We start from the raw sequence: 12326 nt of genomic DNA on the forward strand, positions 1-12326 counted from the left end.
TCCAGGGAAGGAAACCCTGAGCTGTTATCCGACCCCTCCATTTTGAAATATCAATAGAAAAAGAGCAGAAAATCTAATGGTTACTAAAGCATGCATTATAAAGGTGATGCATTTATTTATCCACCTTTAATGAACACCTCCACCTGTCTGTACATAAAGTATTTGAGGCAAATAGAGGGCAACAGGTACACTCATGCACACTGTGATTAATTCTTGAAGTGAGTCAGTTGTTATCCTCCTTGGCTATCTTTCTTGATATTTGATAAAAACTGACCATATGTATTTACTGTCCATTCCTAGTTGCCCTTTGAGTCAACCACAGTGTGGAACAGAAATGAAAGATGCCAGATCAGATAGAGACAGTGGGGTCTGTTCTCCAAGGAATATGTCTTTATGACAAATGTCATGGTTATTTTGTTCTGGTACCATCAATTACCAGGTTTATTGAATTCAATTCTACAATTTACCATTCTCCAAGTTGCTGGTCATGCTTCTGCTAAATTCCTGCCATTTAGTTTCATATAAAAGAGTAATGCTATAACTGAATTTTTACCATACGGCTAATATACATACAGTTCATTGAATATTATGCTTCCTGCCTTGCTTGCATTGAACCACAAAATACTAAAGGACAACTCGTTCAGCTTGAATTGGTTTTAACTTTTGCATTTGCAGTACTTTGCTGCTTTTCATCAAGTGTTTTCAATGATATAAGCAAAAAGTAAAGAAGTGTTTTCAATTCACAGTTTTAAATTCAGTGATATACTCCTCATCATGTCATTTTTGAGAATAGCAGAAAACCTATTTTGAAAAGGCTGTTATGGAATTGGTTTAAAACAGCTTTCTCTACCACAGAGCAGTTCTACCAACAAGTTGTCTGCTCATCACTTTGCATGCCATTTCCATCCAATTTACAATTGTTCATACAATAATACTCTGGAGTCAGAGATGATTTTACTTATATACCTATCAGCACCATCAGCAACAATATGATTCTGTTGCTGAAATCAAAAGCCTGCCTTAACAATAGCCAGGAAACACACTTCTGTTTCAGCTGTGCTGGGAATTACATCAGCACAAAGAGGATATGAAACATGATGCTTTGGATCCCCTTTCTAAAGTAATTAATCAAAATGAAAATACAGAAAGTGAAATGTCTGTTCATTTACAAATAGTTTCATTTAATGAGCCCAAACTACATTAGCAAGTAAGTAGATATCATCGTCTTACTTTATTACATAAGATAGTTTAGTCACTGGTGAGTCATTTCTTTTTATTACCAAGTATGCAGTGGCACCAAATGAATCCATAATAATCTCCTTATGATAGACTAATCTGAAGCACTCCAACAAGAGGTATTCCAGTTAAATGCCCTTCTCCCTAGCTATTCCAAACACACTCTTCCAGAGCCATCAGTTCTTCCTCCTCCAGGTTTAGACATTTCATTTGCTTTCCCTAGCCATCTAAATTAAAACATACATACATTTTGAATCTGATTGCATCAGAAACATTAATCTCAATTTGAGGATTTTTATTTGTAAGGGCATCGGCAGTAAGACTAAGAATACATGATTGCACCTCCGTCATACACCAGTTTTCACACTCAACTGCACTGCAAACATCTTTAAATATACAGGCTGATGTACAACCCAAACTTTGAAAATTCTTCATGAGGTCTGATGCCTGAAGAATTTTTTCCTAAAGACTGAACAGCCAAATAAAAATGGCCAGAGGTTTAAAAGAATCACTGGGTGTCACTAACTGTTAATCACAACACACAGCTCTTGTCACCATTTCAGTTATTACACTTGAACAGGCACATAAGTGGTTTCTATGGTCTCTCTTGGAATGTTAAATTGAATCTTGGAAATGCATTATTAAACAATTTATTCACATTAAGTATTCTGTTGGGTAATAATATTAATAAATAAACAGCAATCGTTTAGAACAAATCTATTATTGTGAAAACAAATTAGAAAATTCACTTTGCTGCAATGAACTTTGAAAGTTTTTGCATTCTAGTGCCATCACATGACTCTTTCTTACACAAACTTATAAATAAAATTTCTATCAGTTTTTTATACACCAACAAGTGGGCCAACATTCCAGAGCATCCGCACACCATGAGAATTTTCCAATGCAGAATATGAATGGAAATCACATTTTCCCGTTATTTTAAAAGCAAATAAATTCTCACCAGTACAGATGTGCCTTCCACAATTACTGAATTATACAAAGCTAAAGGGTAAAAATCTCTTCCCTCCTACTCCCCACTCTAAGAAATTGTGCCACTGTATCTTTAGGTGATTCCCAGCATCTGTGGTCTTTTGCTTTTACTTCCTTTTCTCTTCTGGCCAATTTCCTTCCTTCACAACTGTAAGCTCTGGTTTGACTCTCTTCCTTTTCAAACTTTGCCATTACCTTTCTATCACTCGACTATTGCTCCAAGATATTATCCTTCCCCCAATGTCAAGAGTCTCGCTACCATTTAGCTCCTTCTGTTATATTTTCATCCAAAATGTACAAGTTCACATTTCTTCATGTTGAACTATCTTTGCTCAATGCACCATGTCTCCCTGTAACCTGTGACATTTTTCCACATTCATTAATTTGGTATCATTTGCATACTTCAATGCTTTTACTTTTCGGTGCATATTGAAAACTTCTAGGTAAATGCAGAAGTGGTCCCAGGTGCCAAGCTCTGGGGAACACCAACACAGATCATTTTATTCCAAGCTAAGTGTTATTTTTGCTTAATTTTTCTTCACTATCCACCAGCTATCACTTCATCCATCTGGCTGCAAGCCTTTTGGTGTCATTTATATTAAAATGCTCAACAAGTTCTTTACAAAACTTCACCAATCTATATTTCCCTTTCTCTAAACACTCACTTCCTTCTAATAATTTACTTGAATTAGTTAAGTGTGACTTAGCCTTTGTAAACCCATTCTGTTTATGTCTGATTCATTCGTGCCTTTCTAAGTTTTCCTTTAACTACCAGAGATTCTCTTCTCTCCTGCAACCATTTTAAATGGCTAAATGATCAATTTTTAAATACTATACTTGTGTGGTCATAAAATACAATTTGTATACTGTATTATATGATGTACAGAAATGACTGAAGTACTTCAAGGAAGATGGAGTTAAAATAGACAGGCGTGAGGCTCAGGATGCACAATTACTCTGTACACATTCAATTCAATGCAATCAGCGTGCCATTTTGTGCTGCCTGCTCATTCCACATTCTTGGCTGCAGCAGCATTAGCTGCATATTGAGTGGCTGCACATCTTAGCAGAACCCCAAAATTGTGAAAAGCTGGCACAAGTTAAAACCAACTTGCACACCTTAAAGCTGAGATACATTGTGGCTGGAGCAGGTGGCACACATCCTCAAATTAGTCAATGATGTGTAAAAACAGTGAATATTGGAACGAAGTTAAAGCAAGCTTGCTCCAAAGTTTCAGATACTGCACGGTATTGGTCAAAGTAGTGGTAAGGAAGAGGGAAGTATCTGCCCACTAGAGGCCAGGAAATGCAAATACTTAGAAGCCATTGGGACCAAATGGCGACAGCAATCAACACCATGAATCAAACCCCAAAGACATGAATGCAATGCCATAAGTTCAATAACTCGTAAGTTCATCTGCAAGTGCCATAGCCCATCAACTGCATCATTGGACACAGGCACTACATAATGCATTGCAGCCCATACCCCCAACAATATCAATTAGTAGTACCCTTATCTAACATTCACATCTACATCTTACTCTCACATACTTCATCCACTTGCAAGTCTCACACCCATATACCACAGCTAGCACATGTTGTCAACTATTCAGCCAGGATAGTCACAACACCCGAACTCACTATACAAGATTCAATGGCACTCTTCCTTCTCTCTTCAAAACAAGACAGTGCACAACTGGAGGCAGTGTGAGCTAACTGGTGAGGCATGGGGTGACTGCTTATCCTTGGCTCCATGGAGAAAATGGTTCTTGCTGTCAATATGAGTGTCCAATGCTGAGCCGTGGCCAGTGATGGGCAGAAATTACAGAAAATGATCCCACTTTATCCTCATTCCCTTACATTCCACTTTATCCTCATTCTAGAATTTTTTCTGATTTACAAGCTGTAAACTTCACCTCTTCTGTCATCCCACTTCCATCAACACCACCCACCGCCACCCACCTCCCCCTCCCTCCAATAAACATCAATCTTACCCTTCTGTCTTTCCCCTTTCAGATATCTAATATCTCCCTCTCTGGTGAGACAGTGGTGGAAGACACTGATTAAAAAAAACATAGCCGTGTAATTTAACAGTCAGTTACCAGATAATGACACTGCACATAATTTTAAGGATAGCAAAAAGGTGGGATATGCGCATGGTGAGACACCAGGCACAAGTGGCTTGCAGACAGGGAAGGGCTTGGGTTGCCCTGTTGCCAGCTCTATGGATGGCAAGATTGAACATAAATTCTGCCTCATTTTATGGGACAGAAGGAAATATTAATGCAAGCTAAGTCTGGCAGAAAGCCTGTTATAATTGTTAAGGCATGGAAGGATCCTCTATAAAAGTTTGGACAAAGCTTTCAAAGAATCCTCCCACATCCCCCTTGAACAGATTAGAACTGTATCGACCAGTTTAGCAATTTAATTTGTCCGTGCACTAGTTGCCGCCTGGTTTATGTGGAAGCCCACCTTAATGAACGACATGCACACACACTCCCATTCACAGACGCACATGCACCAACACATGCTCCATCCCAGGCAACATCCTGGTGAATTTCTCCACATCATTTTCAGTGTAATCACATCCTTGCTGTAGTGAGGAGACCAAAACGCACATGGTACTCCAGCTGTGGTTTAACCAAAGTTTTGTACAGCTCTAACATAACCTCCCTGCTCGTATGATCTATGCCATGACTGATAAAAGCCAGTGTTCTGTCTGCCTTAACTACCCTATTAACCTGTTCTAACCCCTTCAGGGATATGTGGACATGCACCCCAAAGATCCTTCCGTTCATCTGAACTTCGTTGTGTCCTGCCATTTATTGCGCATTCCCTTGTCTTGTTACTCCATCTAAAATGCATCACCTCACACTTTTCAGGATTAAATTCCACCTGCCACTGATATGCCCATCTGACCAACCCATCTATATCTTCCTGCAACCTTAGACCTTTTTGCCCATTATTAACCACCCTGTCAATCTGGAATTAAAAGCTAGTCACAAGTGATGGTGACCATGAAATTATCATCCATCGTTGTAAAAACCCATCCAGTTGACCACTGTCCTTTAAGGAAGGAAATCTGTATCTTCACCTGGTCTACAGCCTATACCCTGATTGCAGGTCAGCAACAATGTGATTGACTCTTAACCGCCCTCCGAGGTCCCCTGGGAAGCCATTCAGTTCAAGGGCAATTAGGAATAGGCAACAAATGATGACCTTGCCAGTGATCCCCCACACTCCATGAAAAAAATAATAAAAAGTACTGCTACCCAATTTAATTTATATAAAGGACAGGAACATCTTTACTATATAAAAACGCCTCTAAGAACTTTTGCAGTCCATACAGAAAGATGTCAGTTGACTTACCATGGTAATCACGAATATCGCTTTCCAATGTTTATTGTACAGAATTTTATGTTTGGTGCCACATGCCTTCTTTAATTGCACTTTTCTACATTTCTAACTTAAACAGCGTAAGTAGTTTCCTTCATGCACAGGAATCCCCAAGCTACAAACAGCTCGGATGAAAATAAAGCTCAGAAGCCCCCTTAATTGCAGCCATATTTTACGACCTTGGTTTTTTGTTAATCAGCACATTAACAGAATTGAGCGAAACACTGGTCATGACTTGAAGCAATGCAGCAAACAACGCGTTCAATATGGTTGGCACCAACAGAACCATCAGCAGACGTATACCAGTGTCATTGGCAGCTCATAAGTACCAGTGAGGAATTCCATCCTTGACAACAGAAACACTGGGGGTTAGGAGACACCAGGGACACTAAACAGAAAATGAGAATGAATCACGTATGAGAGAATTGATTATCAGCATAATGTTACTGCAGAAGGAGGCAAAATGACAAAACAAAGGTAGGCAGAAAATACATGTTGAAGTGCAGGTGAACAGCAGCCTTTATATCACTATGGAGATAGGAGATGCACTCCTACTCCTTTTGGCTACACAATATAACATTTTAAAAGCCTGAAAACGTAGTTGTTCTGGAACTCAATCCCCTGATCTCAAATACCAGTCCCTATTCAGAATTTCTCCAATCTTTCAAATGTTTGAGATACCTGTGCTCTGCCAATTCTGGTCTCTTGCACATCCCCAATTCCAACATTAGTGAGCATGCCTTCAGTTTCCAAGGCCCTAAACTCTGGAAAACCCTCCCCAAACCTTTCATCGTAAATCTTTCCGCTTTTCAACCTCTTCCTTTTGTAAAGATGCTCCTGAACACCGTGATCACCTGTCTTAATAGAACGGCACAGTGGTTAGCACTACTGCCTCACAGCGCCAGGGTTCGATTCCCAGCTTGGGCCACAGCGTGGAGTCTGCACAGTTCTCCCCATGTCTGTCTGGATTTCCTCTGGATGCTCCGATATCCTCCCACAGTCCAAAAGACATGCTGGTTAGGTGCACTGGCCACGCTAAATTCTCTCTCAGTATACCTGAACAGGTGCCGGAGTGTGACTAGGGGACTTTCACAATAATTTCACTGCAGTGTTAATGTAAGCTTACTTGTCTCACTAATAAAAGAACCTTAAAAAAAACTTTAAACTTTAATATGTCCTTATGTAGCTCAGAGTTAAATTCTGTTTGATAATCCATATTTGAAGCATACTTGAATGTTTTGCTACATTAAAGGTGCTATGTAATTACAAGTTATTGCTCTTGAAAGGCCACTTGTTAAACCACTGGAGCTATGACAAAATGAATACATCATAGGTTCTACCCAGTTTTTGCCAAATTTAGCACTGAGCTTCTCAGCAGGTCTGAACTCTCGGAAATCACTGGCTGCCACACCTCTAGCATGAAGGGTGTGAAAATCAGGACAGCGTGAACACATCTCAAAACTGGACCCCACACTACCGTTTTTGTCTAGAAGAGCTATGCAAACTGATTTTTCCTCTTTTTATCAATTAAATGATGTGTTTATACTACATGAACTTGTGTGAAAATGTATGACATCAAGTCAACAACTGTAGTGAAACCCAGAAGAACACGTTTCCCAAATGTCCTGCAGAATTTAACTGCAGGGCACATTTCAGTGGGGTACTTGAGCAGAATCAATCTGATTGACGGTTCAATCAGGTACGGGTATTTGGAAAGGGAGAGAGATCATTGGGGTGGCTAGGGCCCTGTTGCAGATGCTGGTTGGGGGTGGGTCGGAGTGGAAGTCATCAGGGAGGGGGTGCGAAGGATTGAATGCTCCTCCACTCTTGACCAACAAACAGTGCTGCAAAGGCTCTTTAGCAATTGAGACCTTCTCTCCTCCTTTATCCTAACATGTTTCCTGAGGCCTAGGAAACCTGGCTGCATGTGCTTAAAAATGGAACAAATGTTAAAATAAAGGCACTCAGACTCCATTCAATATTAAAATGGCCAATCTGCTTCTCACAGGTTAGTCGTTCCTTTTGTGTGCCACATCCATTAAAACCAAAGATGGGTGCATTTGAAGCAAGCTCAGATCCTGTTCCAGATTACTTGCATTTTAACCTCAAACAAAACCCGAACCCACCCATTTTTAGTGTCAAGATCTAACCCAAATTGAATCTGAAGTGAACCAAGCTAAGAGATCCCCTGTCCCCAGTTAGCTTTTCCTCTAAAGTTCACTCAGGTTGAAGCCCCAGATTCAGGCTTAATTCACATTATCACTGCAATGTCAGTGTGAAGCAGTGTCAACGCTACAGCTCTAGGTCTTTGAATTGTCGTTTCCTTCATGTTCAAGATTATAATTTCATAGCTAGGCAATTATATTGCCTTATTTATGTGTTTTTTTTTCAATTCAGTTGTTCAGTCGAACAGAAAACAAAGTGTGTAACTCTCAAACCAGAGATACCAATCTGGTTATAGATTGGGCTCATACAGCAGTCAGGCTCAAACTTGTGTGTGGAAACAAAAATCTAATTGTTGACCTCCAGACAGTACCACAATTTAAAAATATGCATTTCAGGAAGCGTTCCTTTTCTTCAGAACAGCAGAACATGAATAAGGATTTATGCCAATTCTGTTAAGCCTACTTGAAGACACAGACAGGATGATGAGAAACAGTTATTCACAAGCCTCATTTAAATTGTTGCTCATGTAAAACAGTTTAGAACACCTACTCCTGCACGTTCACTGTGGCTAATCATCAGACACCCTGTGTGGATTTAGTGGACTGCTCGTCAGTCAACACGGTCCCACAGCTAATAGTCTCTGGCAGTACATTGTTTGTCTCTGGCTCTCAGTATTGTGCTGACATTTACTACCCAGTGCTGGAAGACCAAGCAGCAGAATAGTGAATGCAAAGCAGGTTTTAGTCCTACTTTGAAAGTTAAGCAGACAGTTACCCTAGACAAATAAATGATACTGGAAGATTATACAGATAGCTAATAAGGGCTTGAGACTAAATTATATCAGTAAGAATAAAGGTTCTCTATGATGGGCACAACACATTTAATTGATAGCTGTTGCATGATCTTACTGAGAGGAAGAAAGTTGACTTCTTTTATTGTCTATCCAGTAAGTTGTAACAAACTATTATGTTTTGCGTAAATATTCATCTCGTGCAATATATTAGTCTGCATTTAATGATATTATTTAAACACGTACATGATCAGGATTGCATTTACTGACACTGCAATACTAAAGGGAGCACATCCTGCACATGTACAGATGCAATCAGTCGTATCACAGTCAGCAATATCCTGCCTGGCTGGCTCAGGGGATTGGTTCCCTAATTCTTTGAAGATAAAGCAAGTAAAGGTGGCACTGCCAGAAGAAATGAGAGTGCAATGGAATTACATTTAAACATAAGAAATTAACTAAGCTTTTAATGAGTTGGTAAAATTAAAATGTATTTTTAATAAATTTTTTTAAGGAAAAAAATCTACCAGCTAATGGGCATTGAACCCACAAACCTGGGATTGAAGAGTGCCATTATTAACCATCTAATCCAGTTGAGCTATGTAGGAAATCCATGTACGTCGCCATTTGCGCTTCTAAGATTCTACCCCAGCTGTTTAGCATCGAGTAGAATGTTTCTGTTCTGGGGCCAAGATTGTTCAGCTGCCACCTGGGACTCAAATCTATGTGAGTAACAGGATGTGAAATATAATTTTGAAGATGGAAACAAGCAGACCAGGAAAATCAGTTGGGCTCCAGATTTAAAACAAGCTTCAAACTCTTGAACACATTTTGATAATGTCATCACCTTCTTTGTGCATGTGCACAGCTTGCAAATGCATAACTAAGTCTTTCCGAGGAGTTAAGTGTTCATGAAGAAGGGTATCACATTTACCAATCTCCAATCCTCTGGCACATTCGCAGTATCGAGTGAAGATTATGGCAAGCCCATCTGCTATCTCCACCTCCACGTCCCTTAGCAACTTGGGATGCAAGCCATTTGGACCAGGTGATTTATCCATTCTTAAGCATAACCATGCATCCAGACTATAAATTTTCATTGCTTCCATTATATCTACCATTCCTACTTCGACTGATACTTTGCCTGCATTCTCTTCTGCAGTAAACACCAATGCAAAGTACTCATTAAGTATTCTCGCCTTGCCCTGTACCACTAAAAATAAATCACCCTTCTTATTCTTTTGAAACCTGAGAATTCTCTGTTGCACTTTGACCACAGAAAGGGTGTGAGGTCATTCTCAGCACGACAGGCCAATCAATTCAATATCAATGGTGAATCAGGTTTTGGGAACATCAGGGAAAAAAATTAACAGGCACTTTGAGGTTTGATGTAATTAAGGAGAGCTTGCACAGATTTGCAAAAGGCAGCTTGAATAAAATATCTAAATTTGCCAATGATACAAAACTTTGAAGTGTGGCAAAAGTGAGGATGACACAAATTAACTTAACAGGCCACAGGTTGATTGGCAGAATGTGCAATCAAGGTTAGGTGCAACTTAATCTAGAGAAGTGTGTCATAAAACAGTTATAAAGATTGTGTAGGAACAGAGGGGACTCGGGGTCCACCTGCATAAATCTATGAATGTGGTAGAACATATTGAGAAAGTAAGCAAACCATATCGGATCTTAGACTTTATATATAAAGCAACTGAATTCAAATACAGGGAAATTATGCTGAACCTTTATGGAGCTCTTATTAGGCCACAACTAGAATACTGCACCCAGTTCTGGTCACCATACTTCAGGAAGAGTGTCAGGATTGCTCACAAGATGCAGAGTAGATTGACCAGAATGGTTCCAGGATTTAGGGCATTACGATACAAGACAAAGTTGGAGAAAGTGGGGTTCTTAGAGCAAAGGATATTAAGGGGAGATCTTAGAGTTGTACAAAATTATTACAGATTTAACTAAAATAGACAATGAAAAGCTGTTTCTGTTACGTGATCATACAAGGACTAGAGGACACAGAATTAAGGTTTTGGGCAAAAGACACAGGCAGTTGTGATCAAGAATGTTTTTGCGCAGCAAGCAGAATGACCTGGAACTCTCAGCACATGAGGAAGGTGGAAGCAGAGAGAATCAATGATTTCAAAAGAAAATCATTAGGTACTTGAGGGAAATAAATTTACAGAGCTCAAGGGATAAAGCAAGTGAGCTGGGCCAACTGGATATCTCTACTGAGGCCTAACATAGACTCCTTGGACCAAATGGCCTTCTTCTGTGCTGCAGTAACTCTGATTTCACATGACACAGCCAGCAGAAGTTTTGATAAAGTGAACAAGTTATCCACTAACAACCATCATTATCTGTATTTGCGAGATTTTGACAGGCCGTGATAACACAAAGAAGCCTGTAATTCTGAGCAGATAATACACACAGGAGACTTCCACAATTTACAAGATATGGTGGTCCATAAAAGTGACTTACACTTGATCTGAAAGTTCTCAACATCAAAATTTCAATTTGGAAAGTCAACATAACTTTAGGTTAGGGAGGATGTGCCCCAGTGGAGTGCCCCAGGGGTCGGTGCTGGGGCCTCAGCTATTTACCATTTATATAGATGATCTGGAGGAGGGAACCGAGTGTATGGTGTCGAAATTTGCTGATGACACCAAGATTGGTGGAACGGCAAATTGCGCGGAGGGTGTGGAGAGTCTGCAGAAGGATCTAGATAGGCTGGGCGAATGGGCCAGGAAATGGCAAATGGAATTTAATGTTGGCAAGTGTGAGGTGGTCCACTTTGGTAGGAATAATGGTAGGAAGGACTATTACTTACGTGGCAAAAAACTGCAGCAGGCGACAGTGCAGAGGGACCTCGGGGTCCTTGTGCATGAGTCGTAAAAACCCAGCTTGCGGGTGCAGCAGGTGGTCAGGAAGGCGAATGGGATGCTGGCCTTCATGGTGAGGGGGATTGAATATAAAAGTAGGGAGGTCTTGCTGCAGTTGTATAGGGCATTGGTGAGGCCGCAGCTGGAGTAATGTGTGCAGTTTTGGTCGCCACACTTACGCAAGGATATTTTGGCCTTGGAGGGAGTGCAGAGGAGGTTTACTAGGCTGATGCCGGAGTTGAGGGGGTTGAGCTATGAGGAGAGGCTGAATAAACTAGGCCTGTACTCGTTAGAGTTTAGAAGAATGAGGGGAGATCTCATTGAGACATATAAGATGATGAATGGGATGGATAGGATAGAGGTGGAGAGACTCTTCCCGCTCAGAAAGGACAGTAGGACTAGGGGGCACAGCCTCAAGATAAAGGGGGGGCGGTTTAGAACAGAGTTGAGGAGGAACTTCTTCACTCAAAGGGTGGTGAATCTCTGGAATTCTCTGCCCGTTGAAGTGGTGGAGGCTGCCTCGCTAAATATTTTTAAGACGCGGGTTGATGGGTTTTTGATAAGCGAGGGGATTAAGGGTTATGGGGAGAGGGCGGGAATGTGGAACTGAACCACGACAGATCAGCCATGATCTTATTGAATGGCGGGGCAGGCTCGAAGGGCTAGATGGCCTATTCCTGCTCCTATTTCTTATGTTCTTATGTTTTTGTGGTGAGTTAAAAACATTTTTATTTCCAAACAAGAAGCACTGGTCCAAATTGTATAGAAAATACAGGCAACTGTACAGTTTTAAAGATAAAAGTGTTAAATATATTATTCATATTCTGTGACCAGCTCTATTTGAAAACAAATCGTTTTAC

At 40.4% G+C, this 12326-nt stretch overlaps 1 protein-coding gene across 7 annotated transcripts in view; it reads right to left on the reverse strand.

Moving 5' to 3' along the window:
- fat1a (FAT atypical cadherin 1a) overlaps nucleotides 1-12326 on the reverse strand; it is a 215094-nt gene that overhangs the window by 156170 nt on the left and 46598 nt on the right. The gene's annotated exons all lie outside the window — the stretch shown is intronic.

This window comes from Carcharhinus amblyrhynchos, chromosome 1 (assembly GCF_965287045.1).
Source record: "Carcharhinus amblyrhynchos chromosome 1, sCarAmb.v2.hapA, whole genome shotgun sequence".
Classification (NCBI taxonomy): Eukaryota; Metazoa; Chordata; class Chondrichthyes; order Carcharhiniformes; family Carcharhinidae; genus Carcharhinus; species Carcharhinus amblyrhynchos.